We start from the raw sequence: 18,027 nt of genomic DNA on the forward strand, positions 1-18,027 counted from the left end.
TGGCACTTTTTTTCTCTACATTATATGTTTGTTTACTGAAGTAACAAATGCAAGGGAATTAAAATGTATTTCATCAAAGGTATGAGTTTTATGAATAAACAAGTATGAATAAACAAGTATTACAAGCATAGTTCCCTCAAAATTTTTTCACTTGTGGACTGAATGAACATTACTATGGGTACTTTGACTATACTGTTGTGCAGATAAACATTAAGAAAGAGTAAGGAATGTAAATTTGTGATTTCCACATTGAGCAACTGCCCAGGCACCCACCTTAAGGAGAACCCTGATTACAAGTGCTATTTTAACAACTGGTTCGCTGAACTCCACAAAAAATTAGGTATCGGTTCTGCTGAACCTGTGTGAACCGGCTGCATCCCACCGCTGCCCCCTAAGCAGCGTCAGGTCATCACTTTTGAAAGTCTGCTGAACAGGTATGAACTCACTCTGGTAAACAAGCCTTGTAATTCCAAACAATCAACAGTAGCACCACCTGACTAACCAGACTTCTATTGATGACATCAATTTATGTATGCCTCTGGAAACCTGCCAATCCCAAAAGCCTTATAAAAAGCCCTTTTCTGTGGCAAACAATGAACTAAACATTAAACAAAAAAATTTAATTTATTGATTGATCTTAGAAAGGGAGAGAGAGAAACATTGGTTTGTTGTTCCACTATTATGCATTCATTGGTTGATTCTTGTGTGTGCATTGACCTGGGATCAAACCTGCAACCTCGGCGTATAGAAACATCGCTCTAACCAACTGAGCTACCCAGCCAGGGCTCAACAATTTTTATACTACATATTATTGAGTGTTGGTCTTATAACCATACAATAAATACGACCCTGTTCTTAAAGCATAGATACATATGAAATATTGAGAGTACAACATGAGACGTCTGCTACTTAACTTCAAATAATTTAGAAAAGTCCATTTATATTAAAGACAGAGAGATAACAAATGTACCGAAATATTCATATTTTGTTAGTAAATCTAGGTGAAAGTTCATTATAGAAATATGTAACTTTTCTTTAAATTTAAAATATTTTCCAAATTAAAAAATATCAACAAGAATGGTGGTGTCAGCAAGATGGCAGAATAGGATGGTCCAAGCCTTTGTTTTCCCATGGTGACACTGACTTATCAATGCAAGAGGTGCCAAATTGCCTTTGTGAGAACTCCAGGAAGCAGTTAACAAGTTGCAGCACCCTGGCTGACGGCAAAGCCAAGAAGAGACTTGTGTGAGCAGATAGGAAAGTTTGTCCCATTTATTTGTCCTAGCTCTTACCCTCCCAAGCAAAACATCATGCTAACTCTCAGAAGAAAACCGCGTAACTTCCAGCTTTTTTTCTTGGGGGAGAAAAAGAAGATGGAACCTGCATTTTCATGTTCTGGTTTTTCAGTGGGCTGTTCAAAGGGCTGGTTTCTGCCCTGCCTGACTCAGACTGCTGACGGGAAAGGAAGTGCATTTGGATGCCGATTCAGTGCAGCTGGGAACAGTGGCCACCACAGCTTGTTCCTGCACCAAAGAGCCCACAGCTCTGCAGACAGACGGTAGGGAGAGAGGAGATGATGGGCTCCTGAGACGAAAGAGCGCCAAACCTCGCTGTCTGGGAGATTAGCTCCACAAACCCTGAGAGGACAAACTGTCAGAAATAGTTTGAGTAGTCCCCAGAATCTCTAGCCAAGATGACTGGTTTTTCAAATGCCTAAATCTTAACAAATGAGCATAAGGCATACAAAGAAACAGGGAAACATGGCCGAATCAAAGATATAAAAATAATGATAAAAACAAAACAACTAAAACAATTTTGAAAAATAAGCAGAGATTTGCAAAACTTTCTAATTTCAAAAGTTGTTATTAAGCTACAGTAATCAAAAAGAGATGGCGTTGGTCCCTGATCAGTGGTGGCACAATGTGGGATGTTGACGTCCCAGGTCCAAATCCTTGAAGTTGCCAGCTTGAGCCCAGCCTTGCTCAGCTTGAGTGCGGGGTTACCAGTTTGAGCATGGGATCAAAAACATGATCTCATGGTCTCTGGCTTGAGCCCAAAGGTCACTGGCTTGAGCAAGAGGTCACTGGCTTGGTTGAAGACCCCCCCCCCCCAGTCAAGGCACACATGAGAAGCAACCAATGAATAACTAAAGTGCCACAACTATGAGTTGATGCTTTTCATCTCTCTTTCTCTAAAAATAAATAAATGAATGAATGAATAAATAAATAAAAAGAAGAAAAAAGAAAAGAAATAAAAATATGGTATTAGTAAAAATGTAGACCTATATAGGTCAACAGAACAGAATAGAGTCCAGAAATAGATCCACACATATATGGTCAATTGAATTTCCTCAAAGATGCCTGTTCAATTCAGTGGGGAAAAGGATAGTTTTTATTATTTATTTATTACTTTATTTCCTTTTTCAAGTGAAAGGAGGAGAGATAATGAGATAGACCCTCGCATGTGCCCCAACTGGAATCTACCCAGCAGACTCTGTCTGGGACTGATGCTCAAATCAACCTAGCTATTTTTAACTCCTGAAGCTGACACTTGGATAACCTGAACTATTCTTAGTGCCTGGGGCAGCGCTCAAACCAACCGAGCCACTGACTGCGGGAAGGAAAAAGGGAAAGAAGAGGGAGAGAGAGGGGGAGAGAAGCAGATGGTTACTTCTCTTGTGTGCCCTGACTGGGAATTGAACCTGGGACATCCATATACCAGGCCAACACCCTATCCACTGAGCCACTGGGCAGGGACAGGAAAAAGATAGTTATTAAAGAAAAGAATGTTAGAACAAATGGATATCTATAGGCAAAAGAAAAAAGAAAGAAAACAATTTTTTAAAGAATTTAATCATTTTGGGAGAGGAGGAAGAGAGAGAGAGAGAAGAGGGTAGGAGAAAGAAGAGTCAGCTCCCATATGTACCTTGACTGGGCAAGCACAGGGTTTTGAACTGACAACCTCAGCATTCCAGGTTAACACTTTATCTACTGAGCCACCACAGGTCAGGTAAAAGAAAGAAATTTGAGAGTTACCTTATACTGTATAGAAAATTAACTCACATTAACTGACTTAAATGTCAAAATAAAAACTATAAAATTTTTGGAAGAAAACAGAAGAAAATCTTAGTAACTTTGTAGTAGGCAAATGTTTCTTAAATAGACACAAACCAAATAAAAACACAAATTAAAAAAGAAAAAATAATAGTTAAACTTCCTCAAAATGTAAAATTTTGGATATAGGCTTCCAGTAAAGAGGTAGTGTTAGTAAATATGGTATTCATATTCTTTCATGACTACATCAAAATTACAGCTAAATTATAGAACAATCATCAACCAAACCACCTGAAGTCTAGCTGAACAGAAGTTCTAGAAATACATATATTGTTATGATGGAAGAGCGAGATAACAGATGTCTTGCCACACAATCAATTAGCCAAATTAAGAAATTAAGAAGTCTTTAATTAACCGGCTATGCGGACCCATGGAGACCTAAGTCATTCAAATCAATGCAGTGGGGAACTCAGTTTGAGGCTGGCTTTTAAAGGGAAAATTATGTACTGACTGAGGAATGGGGAGGAGAGGAAGCATAGTAGTAAAACAAAGCGGTGAAACAAGTTTTCTTACAATGTTTATCTATAGGGTTAATTCAGGGAGAAACATTCTGAGAACACCTGCAACTTTGCAAAGCTAGCCCAAGGCCACACAGTCTGGGAGACTGGCCTCAAGGCCCACCAGGAGTAGGGAGTCTTTTCAGAAAAAGTAAGTTCTGCTAAAAGTCTCTTTGTTTTAGAGAAAGTAAGTTTTTGCCAAAAATTATTCATGTTAAGAGACTTTCTTTTCCACACTTCAATATAAAGAAGAAGTCATATTGTGACTGATAGCAAGGGTGGAGATTCTGAACATGTTGGTCCTGCACCCACTTATGACAGTTAAAACTCAGGAGGGAAATCCAGCTAGGGAGGTGTGCTCAGAGCAGAAAGGAGTCTCAGCCCCTCACCAGGCTTCCGAGCTCAGGATTCCAGTGCTAGGAGGAGAAGTTTCCATAACTTCTGGCTGTGAAAACCATCAGAAATTATGGCTGAGTGCAAATGGAAAGTTGCTGGAGTCCCAGACATTCCTCTTAAAAAGGCTGTGCATGAACTGACGCAAGGATGGACATCTGTGAGCTCCAGCCCTGGAGCAGCCGTTTGAAAAGAACCAGGGACATAAGGGGAGAGACTGAGTTGTCTAGCTTGAGGTACGACTGGCAGGGCAGCTTTTTCCCAGACAAAAGGACTGGCAAAAGCTATAATTTCTTTGCTGAATCCTCCCCCTGCAGATGAAGGTTAGTGTCATATCTGAGTCCCATCAATCTGGCTAACACTATTCACCTGGTCCTGGTGATTCCCTGAGATCCCACTCCATCCAACTTGTGGACCCACCCAAACCACTTCTAATGGTTTTCCATACAAATGGCCTGTCTTAGATCAAGATTTGAACTTTACTAAAATCTCTCAAAGGCTCACAAACCCTAAACAAGTAGCATCTGGCATCTGCATGCTCTGTATCTCCTGCTAAGTGGCCCAAGCCTGGTACTAGCAGCAGCTGGCCTCAATTCACAGCACAAGTAGCAGTCATTGACAGATAGCTCTGTAGCTCATGCTGGGTGGCCCCAAGCAGAGCACAGAGGATGGCATTGGCCTGTACCTCCTGGGAGGCCCCAGAGCCAGTGCAGCCAATGCAGACAGTGGACAGAGTCAGACCACATCAAAGCATCAACCCAATCAACTCCACAAACAACATGCTCAAGTGGTTAACTAATCAGACACCAGAGCTCCAATGAAGTGAGTTTTACTCCTTGGTGTTGGCCCCTGCAAGCAACTCTTCCACTGTAGCCATGGTGGGTCCTTAGAGCCAATTGGCCTGAGTGTCAATCCCTCCCATTCATGTGCCAACAACAATAAAAGGTCAATTACAACAGGAAGGTGCACATAGTCCCCATGGGAGTAGGGCTGGGGAGAGGTGTACCTGGAGCACCCAGCTTAGGGCACCAGGAAAGCTGTACCATTGGGTCCTACAAGACACATACTACATATGGCCTCTCTACCACAACTGGGAGATGTGACAGGTCTACCTAATATGTAGAACCAAATACAGGAAGGCATACAATTTAAAGAGACAAAGAAACCTGTCCCAAATGAAAAAACATGAGAAATCTCCAGAAAAAGAACTAAATGGATGAAGTATCAGACTACCAGATAAAGAGTTCAAAATAATGGTTATAAGAATGTTCAAGGAACTTAGTGAGAACCTCAACAGCATAAAACAATGGACAAAGAAACCCTAAAAAAACCAGTCCAAAACGAAGAATACAATAACTGAAGTGAGAACTACATCAGAGGGACACAATAGTTTAAACAAAGCAGAGAAGTCAATCAGAGATTTGGAATATAAGGTAGCAGAAAACACCCCATCAGAATAGCAAAGAGAAAAAAGAATCTAAAAAAATGAGGATAGTATATGGGTATACCAACATTCATGTCATTAGGTACCAGAAGGAAAAGAGAGAGAACAAGAAATTGAAAACCTATTTGAAGAAATAATGATGGAAAACTACCCTAACCTGGGAAAGAAAATAGACATATGATCTCAGGAAGCACAGAGGGTTCCAAACAAGACGAACCCAAAAAGGTCCACACGAAGCCCCGTCACAATTAAAATGCAAACGATTAGAGACAGAGAGAGAATCTTAAAGGCAGCAAGAGAAAAGCAGTCAGATGCCGAAAGGGAGTTCCCATAAGATTGTTGGCTCATTTTTCAAGAGAAACTCGGCAGGCCAGAAGGGAGTGGCAAAACATATTCAAAGTGATGCGAAGCAAGGACCTACCACCAAGATGACTCTACTCAGCAAAACTGTCATTTAGGATCAAAGGACAGACCTGGCCAAATAGCTCAGCTGGTTAGAGTATTGGGCCCATAAACTAAGATTGCAGGTCTTACCACTGGTCAGGGCACATATCAGAAGCAACAACTGAATGCACAAATAAGTGGAACAACAAATTAATGTTTCTCTCTCTTTCTCTCTTTTTCCATCTCTCTCTCTAAAATAAATAAATAAATTTAAAAAGAGAAATATCAGGGAGGAACACTTTGTAAAGTATATGATTGTCTAATTATTATGCTGTACACCTGAAAATAATACAAAATAATATTGAATGTAAACTATATATATATTTACATATATTCTTTTTTTTTTGGACAGAGACAGAGTTAGAGAGGGGAACAGATAGGAACAGACAGACTGGAAGGGAGAGAAATGAGAAACATCAATTCTTTCTTGCGGCATCTTAGTTGTTCATTGATTGCTTTCTCATATGTGCCTTCACAGGGGGGCTACAGCAGAGCGAGTGACCCATTGCTCAAGCCAGCAACCTTGGACTTCAAGCCAGCAACCTTTGAGCTCAAGCCAGCGACCCAGCACTCAGGCTGGATGAGCCTGTGCTCAAGCTGGCGACCTCAGGGTTTCAAACCAGGGTCCTCCACATCCCACTCTGACACTGTATCCACTGTGCCACTGCCTGGTCAGGTGAATATAAAACTATATTTTTTAAAATAAAAAAAAAGAAACCAATTACAAGTCATTCTTACCTCTGTGTGTGTGTGTGTGTGTGTGTGTGTGTGTGTGTGTATTTTTGAAGTGAAAAGCAGGGAGGCAGACAGACTCCTGCATGTGCCTGACTGGGATCCACCAGGCATGCCCACCAGGGGGTGATGCTCGGCCCATCTGGGGCATTGCATTGCTGCAATCTGAGCCATTCGTGTGCTTGAGGCAGAGGTCATGGAGCCGTTCTCAGTTCCCTGGGCCAACTTTGCTCCAATGGAGCCTCGGCTACAGGAGGGGAAGAGAGAGACAGAGAGGAAAGAGAAGGGGAGGGGTGGAGAAGCAGATAGGCACTTCTCCTGTGTGCCCTGGCCAGGAATTGAACCCTAGAATCGAACCCAGGACTTCCACACAACAGTCCGATGCTCTACCGCTGAGCCAACCGCCCAGGGCCAAGTCATTCTTACCTTTTCACTTCGCTCTTTCAGGTTTTATTAAAAATGATTCATACTCTGGAGCAATTTTTTCTACTTCTGCCTAGAATATGTTAAAACCTATTGATGAGCATATTTATCATCTGGTATATAAATTTATTAATAATGTGGGAAAAGCCTAACCAGATGGTAGAGCAGTGGATAGAGCATTGTCCTGGGACACTGAGGACCCAGGTTCAAAACCCTGAGGTCACCAGCTTGAGTGTTGGCTCATCGGCTTGAGCCCAAGGTCGCTGGCTTGAGCAAGGGGTCACTGGCTCGGCTGGCGCCCCCTACTCAAGGCTTCGTGTGAGAAAGCAATCAATGAACAATTCAAGTGCTGCAACTACGAGCTGATGTTTCTCATCTCTCTCCCTTCCTGTCAGTCTGTCCTTGTTTGTCACCCTCTCTTCCTCTCTCTCTCTTGCTAAAAAATAAAATAAGATAAAGTAAAAAATTATAAAAAAGTAATAACGTGGGAGAAGTTGATTTCAAATGCAACAAACCTTCGAGACTGAGCTTTCAGGGTTCTGCCAATGACACCTCCTTAGGCACTCCTCCGTCTGATTTTCTGTGACCTTTAAAAGCCTTATGCTCCCTTATATTTTCAGGTTGACTTTAGGGAAGGATCTATGTCTGATATATCTTAAATAAACTCATATAAAGAAGAAACTGTGGGATCCTATTGGGAAATGTTTTGAGTGTAACTGTGACCAAGATCCCTTGAGACATGATGTTTAAGAGCCTTGTCCAAGAACATTCTGGTCATTTTGGATCAAAAAGAAACATAACAAATAGAAGTTTAAGTTAGTAAGAAACACACAATTTTCATGCTTGATGTTATTATAGTGGACCCAAGTTTTCTTAGAGTTGACATTTCTTAGACTTCTGTCCAAAGTATACCACAATATTTTAAGCAAATCTGTATTACTGTAATTCAAATACGTAACCAAAAATGACAACATAGAAGACATTTTGTAATTGCTGCAGTTAACATTAAAGGTTTCCAGTCCTAAACATACTCCCTTTTATCCTTTTATATTTTTACCCCTGAATTTACGTACCATTCCTGAACAGCTTGTTAATTTATTAATATAGCTATCACTTGTAAAACTTGAATGAGTTTGTCCAGTAGACTCTGAACACAGATGGGATTTTTTTAAAAAAAATTTTTATTTATTCATTTTAGAGAGGAGAGAGAGAGAGACAGACAGACAGACAGACAGAAAGGAGGAGCAGGAAGCATCAACTCCCATATGTGCCCTGACCAGGCAAGCCCAGGGTTTTGAACCAGTGACCTCAGTGTTTCCAGGTCAACACTTTATCCAGTGCGCCACCACAGGTCAGGCATACAGATGGGATTTTTAATTTAGAAAATCCAAATACTCTGAATGCTTACATATTTCAGATGGTAATATTTTTATTCTATAAAATGGTAATATTCATATTTTTATTCTATAGGATCCTAATCCTATAGAATAAAGGATTGACCTATATCATGTAGTTCTTTAAGAATAAAGGTTTAGAGTGGGATATATACATTTTCCCAAATGTCCAAGGTTATGTAATACAGTACAATATTTATTATGATAATTTTTGGATGTAGATATTGTGTTTACAGTATTCAGTTTATTGCTTCTTAGTTCTAACGCTTCACTGCTTACCCTGTGAAAATAGAGATGGACCCTATTAAACTTATTTTATTCACATTGAACAACCTTATCCTTTGTCAGTCAAGGGCACTGGAGAGATGGGGAGCAGGGGGGGCTTCTTTCTGGTTCCACTGTGCTTGCCCAGCAAGTTCCTGTAATGTGCATGGTTTCTTCAGCACACACCTCTTGCATCAGCACCCAGCTTCCCCTGACACCCACCTCAGATGATTTTGGTAACGAAGCGTCACCCGTGAAGCACCTCTCTATGAATAGGTTTCCTTGGCAGGGTGCTTTCCAGCAAGTTCCACCAGAGCCGCACCACAGTGACTTCTCTGCCACCTAGGAGCCACTTTTACCCTCTCCAGCAAGGTCTCCACCTCGGTCCTGAGGGGAATGTTATCTAGGGTTCCTTGTTTCAGCCCTAGGGGTCGTGGCTGCTCTATATATCTGCTTTATAACTCTTTATATGTTTACTTTTCAACAATCTGTTGTTGCTTCCTTCCCCTGTAGTAGTTAATAATTCTTTATATAATCTTTCCCTAGTCAAATTATTGTGTGATTTCTGTCTTCTGACTGGACCCTAAATGATGTAGAAGTAAAACAGACATTTTCTATTACTCAACTCTTGGCAAATAGTAAGAATGTTTATGATAGCTCATATTTTCACAGTTTTCCCACTGGCTTTAGGATTTTTAAACTGGTTATATTTTATAAATCATATTTCAATCTAAAGAAAAGGCTAATTATAATCTGACCCTTTATTAGTTGAGGGTCTTCTATTTGCTGGCTCTGTTTCAGGGTGTGTAGATACAACAATGGGGAAAAAACACCAGCAGAAATTACTGTTGTTATGGAACTTACATTCTAGTAGGGGACCAAACCAAGGTAAATAATTAAAATACGTAGTATGCTAATGTTGACTTTAACAGAATAGACAGCCAGATAGTTCTTTAATGAAATGAGTTTATTTGGGAACAAAACAAGAAATTGTAATTTAGGACATGGGGTTTATTGGTGATACAGCACAGGTCCAGAGAGCAAAAGAGAGGAACAGTTTTTTATTTATATATATAGAGAGAGAGAGAGGAAAGAGGGAGTTCAGAAAGGCTGTTGTAAACAAAGTGTCTATTGGAAAAAACTGGAGGTTTGAAGTGCAATTAGTGGCTTTTCATTGCCTGCGTTGTAACCGTCCCTCACTGGCTGAGTGGTTGCTGGGTGAGGAGAAGACCCTCCTTCTGCTGCAATAGTAGAGAAGATAAAAATCTCTCTGTTGGAGATGACAGATCAGTGTCTTCATGTTTGGGATAATTGATGGTGAGTGGTAGAGTGTGAGAGCCATCCCTACAGGTTCTCCCAACTCTAATTTAAATAAAGTTTCTGTTTATTAATACACTAACTAGTGATATTAGGATAATAAAGTAGGGGAGGGGATAGGAGATTCTAGAAAATAATTAAAATAAAGGGTCCAGGAAGACAGAGGATGTGACTTTAAAGACCTGAAGGCAGTGAAATATGAGCCGGGTGGCTATCTAGCGGGGAGTATTCCAGGCAGAGGAGCAGCATCGCATCAAAAAAGGTCCTCAGATAGAAAGGAATGTGCCCATATGTCAAAGTATAGTGAGGACACCAGCGTGGCTAGGGTGAAGATAATGGTGGGAGAGGGGGAGAGAGAGAAATAAGAGGAGATGAAAGAGGTCAGAGGTGGGGCCAGATCATGATGGGTCTTCTGGTTACAGGAATAACTGGCTTTCCTTCTGAGTGAGATAGGAGGTTACCGTCATTGTCCTCATCCATACACTATTATTTAAGTGCAATTCTGTTTGAAAAGTATTGATTACTGAAATATTTAGTATTTTAGAATAGAAAAAAAAACGCTTTTAAGATTGTTTTGTGATTCCCATTCACTCTAGTGTACATATACTTTTATTTTAATTTTAATTTTTTTATTTTTTGTATTTTTCTGAAGCTGGAAACAGGGAGAGACAGTCAGACAGACTCCCGCATGCGCTCGACCGGAATCCACCCAGCACTCCCACCAGGGGGGGCGATGCTCTGCCCCTCCGGGCATCGCTTTGCACGACCAGAGCCACTCTAGCGCCTGGGGCAGAGGCCAAGGAGCCATCCCCAGCGCCAGGGCCATCTTTGCTCCAATGGAGCCTTGGCTGCGGGAGGGGAAGAGAGAGACAGAGAGGAATGAGGGGGTGGGGGGGTGGAGAAGCAAATGGTTGCTTCTCCTATGTGCCCTGGCCGGGAATCGAACCCGGGTCCCCCCGCACGCCAAGCCGACGCTCTACCGCTGAGACAACCGGCCAGGGCCCATATACGTTTATTTTAAATAAATATCTTGATTCAATTTAATCTAGTATCATGAAGCCTTTCTTTGACATCATGAGAATCGCTGGTAGGTTGTTAATTGTTAGGCAAGGAAGTCCTATTTATAATTGTTTGACAGTCAGATAAATACTCAAAAACTATTTTGTATTTTATAAATACTTTTAAGGATGTGGCTCTTCCGGTGAAAGCTCAACAATCTATGTTAGTAGGCAGTTTAGTTTTATACATTTAGGTTTTGTGGGATGTGATTTCTCCTCGTGTTTTTTTTTTTTTTTTTTTTGCTGGCCATTTGTTCAGAAGGGAATGAAACAGCTGTGGATACATGTTTTAGACATTTTAAAAGTTATGCAAGACATGTAAACAACTTATCTTCACAATAACATAGCCTGGAAAAAAACTTTTTTTTGAAGGAGATTTGTTATAAAGCATATTTTTTTAAAAACTTCCTTTTCAAAAACTGTTCTTCTATAAAATCTGAACTCTAATATTATATTAAATATGATATTCAGAAAATGAAATTGATACAAAGATCACATTAAATTGAACATAAGTAAAACTTAAGAAACAGAACCTTCCAAAACCAAACATAAAAATGACAGAGAGCCTGACCAGGTGGTGGCGCAGTGGATAGAGCGTCGGACTGGGATGCGGAAGGACCCAGGTTCGAGACCCCGAGGTGGCCAGCTTGAGCGCGGGCTCATATGGCTTGAGCAAAGAGCTCACCAGCTTGGACCCAAGGTCGCTGGCTCCAGCGGGGGGTTACTCGGTCTGCTGAAGGCCCGCGGTCGGGGCACGTGTGAGAAAGCAATCAATGAACAACTAAGAAGTCGCAACGCGCAACGAGAAACTGATGATTGATGCTTCTCATCTCTCTCCGTTCCTGTCTGTCTGTCCCTGTCTATCTCTGCCTCTGTAAAAATAAATAAATAAATAAATTAATTAATTAAAAAAAAATGACAGAGAAAAAACGAATTTTAATACATCTGAGCAGGTATTAAACTGAAAACATTCAAATAAAGTGTAATAAGTATTGATAGATGTAAAGAATACTAAAGTAGACATAGAAAAGGATTTTTTTTCTGTTGGTTTCTTTTTTTTGACAGAGATAAAGAGAGAGTCAGAGAGAGGGATGGATAGGGACAGACAGACAGGAAGAAAGAAAGATGAGAAGCATCAATTTTTCATTGTGGCACCTTAGTTGTTCATCGATTACTATCTCATATGTGCCTTGACCTGGTGGTGGTGGGGGGGCTACAGCAGAGCGAGACACCCGTTGCTCAAGCCAGCAACCTTGGGCTTCAAGCCAGCGACCTTTGGGTTCAAGCCAATTACCATGGGTCATGTCTATGATCGCACGGTCAAGCTAGTGAGCCGATGCTCAAGCTAAATGAACCCACACTCAAGCCGGCGACCTCGGGGTTTTGAACCCGGGGTTTTGAACTCCTCCAAGTCTCAGTTTGATGTTCCATCCTCTGCACCATCACCTGGTTAGGCAAAAAAGGATGTTAAATTGAATAAAGAAAATCAAATTTTAAAAAATGTTCTATAAGGTCATTTAGCAATTCACCTTAAAAAGTATCTATATATATTATAACTTTTCCTGATTATTTCTCTATGTCTTAGCATTCTAATTATAATGTATCCCAACCCTTAGGGATACTGGAAAATGATTCAGCTAAATCTCTAAAAGTCCTTTTTAATTTTATTTTATTTATTGATTTTAGAGAGAGGAGAGAGAGAAAGGTGGCGGGGTGGGAGGAGGAGTGGGAAGCATCAACTCGTATCAGGGGTCCCCAAACTTTTTACACAGGGGGCCAGTTCACTGTCCCTCAGACCGTTGGAGGGCCGCCACATACAGTGCTCCTCTCACTGACCACCAATGAAAGAGGTGCCCCTTCCGGAAGTGCGGCAGGGGCTGGATAAATGGCCTCAGGGGGCCACATGCGGCCCGCGGGCCATAGTTTGGGGACACCTTTTAGTTGCTTCTTATATGTGCCTTGACGGGGAAAGCCTGGCATTTTGAATTGGTGACCTGAGCGTTCCACTGCAGCACCACAGGTCAGGCTCGAAAAGTCTTTAATAACCCATCTTTGATCCTGTATATACACAACTCTTGCTAACTATTGAGATATAAGGGAATATAGGTCAGTGGGAATAAATGACATTTAATATCATTCTAAATATTTCACACATCTAAATATTTTTAGGGAAATTTTAGTGGTGTTGCATTCATCATCATTATTAATAATAACACCTTATATCCTAGAGTGCATTATACTTTTCAAATTGATACACATTCTTCAATTTCCTATTTAAATCCCATTCATCAAAACTTCTAAAGAAAACAAACAAAAAAAGTGAATTCTGATAAAGACCAAAAAGCTTATGGAGATGAAGAAGAGAGTAAAGAAAAAAGCAAAAAAAAAATTCATGAGCAAGGAAGTAAAAAATTAGATGTAGGCAGGACAACAAATAAACAGACAGATGTTCTACTAGTCTTAAATATTATTTATCTCAATCAATTTCTCAAAGTTTAGAAAAATAGCTATTTTCTGTTTACTGCTTCTCCTTGTTTAGGCTTTGCCATCTAGAATTATACTTTAATTCTTCTAAATCTAAGCCTACATAAAACTGATTAAGAGGTGTATTTGTTTTTTATCACAGCCATAAAGAAAATGTAACACAGTTAGTGGTTTAATACAATATGAATTTATTATCTGTTTGACATGGGTCTCATTGAGAACCCATGCGTCTGTAGGGATATACATAACGGAAGCTCTAGGGAAGAATCTCTTTCCTTGCCTTTTCCAGCTTCTAGAGTCAAAATGAAACTGGAAAATGCCAGAGCTCATGCTGCCTGTCACCACAAATCAATATGACAAAGATTAAGTCGTGATAATGTGCTTTTGATCAGATGGCCAGAGATCTGAGAAAGCGAAGGGCTTCAGACTCAAAGTCTGCCTTCCCATCGCTTTTCAAGCTGGGCTTTTCATAGTGATTTTTAGGGTGATTAGTAGCAGTTAAAATCATAAACATAAGTGATTAGCCAAGCAAACATAAAGATGGTGAACTTTGCTCAGGATTGTCTTCAAAGACTTTGAAATTTCGCCCTTCAGACTGTCCAATCAAATTTTTCTGTCCTGAAGATCTTGTGATTGATTTCAGGACATCTGGTCTACTCCCAGATCTCAGGGGTGATCCATCCTGCCACCTAATCCTGCAAAACAATGTTTTAGCCAAGTATCCTTGGAGAAAAGGAAAAAAGCAAATTATTAAGACACATTGTCTAATGTTACCCTTTGATCTCCCTCTCCTCTTTCACACCCACACTGCTTGGCACACAGCACCTTTCCTCCATCTCCACAGCCATGAAAGCTGCATCTCTCTGATCCCACTTCCATTGTGACATCTCTTTCTCCGACTCTATTTTTTTAGTTCCTCCCTCATTCACTTTTTATAAAATTTATTGACTTTTTTAGAGAGAGAGAAACATCAGTCTGTTCCTGTATGTGTCCTGACTAGGGAGAGAATCCTCAAACCTCTGCTTATCAGGATGGTGCTCTTTCCAACCGAGTGTCTGGCCAGGGCTCCCTCATTCACTGTTAAGGGCTCTTGTGATCACACTGGGCCCCCGGGATACTTCAGGATAATATCCCATTTTAACGTTCTTCACTTACATGTACAAAATCCCTTTTGCCACATAAGGTAAAATATTTACAAAATCTGGCGATTAGAATGTAGACATGTTGGGACAGGTGCACTAGTCTGCTTACCATAAAAGGTTATATTTAAAATCTTGGTTTTTGATCACTACTTCCTTTTTTTTTTTTTTTTGTATTTTTCTGAAGCTGGAAACGAGGAGGCAGTCAGACAGACTCCCGCATGCGCCCGACCAGGATCCGCCCGACCGGGATCCACCCGGCACGCCCACCAGGGGGCGATGCTCTGCCCATCTTTGGGGCATTGCTCTGTTATGACCAGAGCCACTCTAGCGCCTGAGGCAGAGGCCACAGAGCCATCCCCAGCGCCCGGGCCATCTTTGCTCCAATGGAGCCTCGGCTGCGAGAGGGGAAGAGAGAGACAGAGAGGAAGGAGAGGGGGAGGGGAGGAGAAGCAGATGGACGCCTCTCCTATGTGCCCTGGCCAGGAATTGAACCTGGGACTTCCGCATGCCAGGCCGACGCTCTACCACTGAGCCAACCGGCCAGGGCCTTGATCACTACTTTCTATCTCTTCATATCCTGATTCTACAATCTTTTGAGCCCTTGTGGACCCTTCACTTCATTGAATCTACCACCTTTTTTACTCTCCTTCACCTTCTTGATATTCTCTTTTCTCTCCTAATTAAACTAAATTCCATGGGTTATCATTACATTTCTTCTTATGTACATCCTCTACTCCCTGGGCCTCTTTTGCTACACTCAGTTGGTAGAATCCCAACTCTGGTGATTCCAACTCTCTCCCTAATATGCCTTTGTTTATGTGTACTTGAAGATTGGTGGAGGAAAACATAACCTCACTTACCAGTCTCCTATTTAACTCTCCTACAAACTTCAAATGGGCCCTTAATGCCTCTTGATGATGACATGCTATTTTCCTAGTCTGTTTATTTTCCCACTCTCCTGTCTTGTCAAACCTAATACATTTCCTTCTCCATCCTCACTCTTGGTTCATAAATTGACTCTTTCTTCACTGAGAAAAGCAAAGTAAGCAGAAGGGGGCTCGGCATTTTCCCATGTGTCTCTCCATGGCTCAGCTGGGGAGACTAAATCCAGGCATTCGTGAGCTTGCATGCAAAAATGCATCTTCATCTCCATGAACTCTTAACTTAAATCCAGCATTTTCTTCTATTATGATGTAGGTAGCAAAACACAATAGCATTAATAGTGCCTATGCTTTGTCACTACTAGACATCATAAATACATACATTTATATTGTGAAAGGGTTTTCTCAGATATCTCACAATGTTGTGTACACATGGATCCCTACTTTGAAATTGTACTTATTAGGTCCACTCCCAGATCTTATTATTTATAACATTAATAAAGAAATACATACAATAGGATATCACAGATTTGACTTTTTAGACAATTTGATAACTGTTTCAATAAAATTAGTTTTCTTTCTGGTCCAATGTATTTTTTTTTTTTTTTTTTTACAGAGGCAGAGATAGACAGGGAGGGACAGACAGGAATGGAGAGAGATGAGAAGCATCAATCATCAGTTTCTCGTTGTGCATTGCGACTTCTTAGTTGTTCATTGATTGCTTTCTCACATGTGCCTTGACCGCAGCCCTTCAGCAGACCGAGTAACCCCCTGCTGGAGCCAGGGACCTTGGGTCTAAGCTGGTGAGCTCTTTGCTCAAGCCAGATGAGCCCGCACTCAAGCTGGCAACCTCGGGGTCTCGAACCTGGGTCCTTCCGCATCCCAGTCCGATGCTCTATCCACTGTGCCACCACCTGGTCAGGCTGGTCCAATGTATTTTATGCATTTAAAAACAACTATTCTGGCCTGGCCTGTGGTGGTGTAGTGGATGGAGCATTGACCTGGAATACTGTGGTTGCCAGTTCGAAACCCTGGGCTTGCCCAGTCAAGGCACATACAACAAGCAATCAATAAACAATTAAGGTGAAGCAACTATGAGTTGCTACTTTTCATACCCTCTTCCTCTCTCTGTAAAATCGATAAAAAAACAAAACAAAGCAAAAAAAAATCCCCTTAAAATAAAAACATTAAGAGCCCTGGCTGGTTGGCTCAGTGGTAGAGTGTTGGCCTGGCGTGCAGGAGTCCCGGGTTCTATTCCCAGCCAGGGCACACAGGAGAAGCACCCATTTGCTTCTCCACCTCCCCCTCCTTCCTCTCTGTCTCTCTCTTCCCCTCCCGCAGCCAAGGCTCCATTGGAGCAAAGTTGGCCCGGGCGCTGCGGATGGCTCCACGGCCTCTGCCTCAGGCACTAGAATGGCCCTGGTTGCAACAGAACAATGCCCCAGATGGGCAGAGCATCGCCCTTTGGTGGGCATGCTGGGTGGATCCTGGTCGGGCGCATGCAGGAGTCTGTCTGACTGCCTTCCCGTTTCCAACTTCAGAAAAATACAAAAAAAAAAAAAAAAAAGAGTGGAAAAAAATAAAAACATTAAGAGATGTATCCATAGGTTTCATTATTTAAAAGTTAAATGGCACACAAAAGAATTAAGAATCCGTTCTGTAAAGGCACTGCCCATATTTCTATCTAAAACCAGTCCCTTTGCTGGTACACTTGAGCCTGTCTCCTTTCACCTGCTGAGCAAGATGTGCTCCCTTTACTCTTCCAGATCTGTATTCTACCTTCTCCTCCTTGCTCTGGGCAGAAGAGCTGATGTTTGTGGATATATCAACTGGATTCCTTGTATTCTGATTTCTGCTTGGACTCAAACAAGGGGAGGTACCATCAGAGCATAGAAGGGAAAAGTAGGGATATTTAACCACAATTTCTCCCCACAGTCTTGAGTTGGCAGAGACACTGTTCCAACTTATGTTTACAACTTTTTCCTAGCACTGAAGCTCCTTCTCTGGATTTAGATAATTGTCCCTGATCTTTCCCGTCAGGGAGACCTCCATCTGTTTGAATATCCAGTGATTCACCATCCCTTGGAAGTTTCCCGTAAGTCAATCCACAGTCTCTTCAGTCTCCCTCTTTTGAATATGTCATTTACTTTCTGCCAAGACCCTGAGTATTACATTGACTCAAGGAAATTGCCCCAGCATCTTTCCCTTCTCTAAGTTTATTCCCTTCAAGAAAGCCTTCTTTCAACCCAGTTCCCATGACAGTTACCATTTCCTTGATAGCCACACTCACTACCTCCAATTCTTTCCTTTTAGATCAGTAGTAGTCAACCTGGTCCCTATTGCCCACTAGTGGGCCTTCCAGCTTTCATGGTGGGTGGTAGCAGAGCAACCAAAGTATAAAAAGATAGATTTAACTATAGTAAATTGTTTTATAAAAATTT

Source organism: Saccopteryx bilineata, chromosome 5 (assembly GCF_036850765.1).
Source record: "Saccopteryx bilineata isolate mSacBil1 chromosome 5, mSacBil1_pri_phased_curated, whole genome shotgun sequence".
NCBI lineage: Eukaryota > Metazoa > Chordata > Mammalia > Chiroptera > Emballonuridae > Saccopteryx > Saccopteryx bilineata.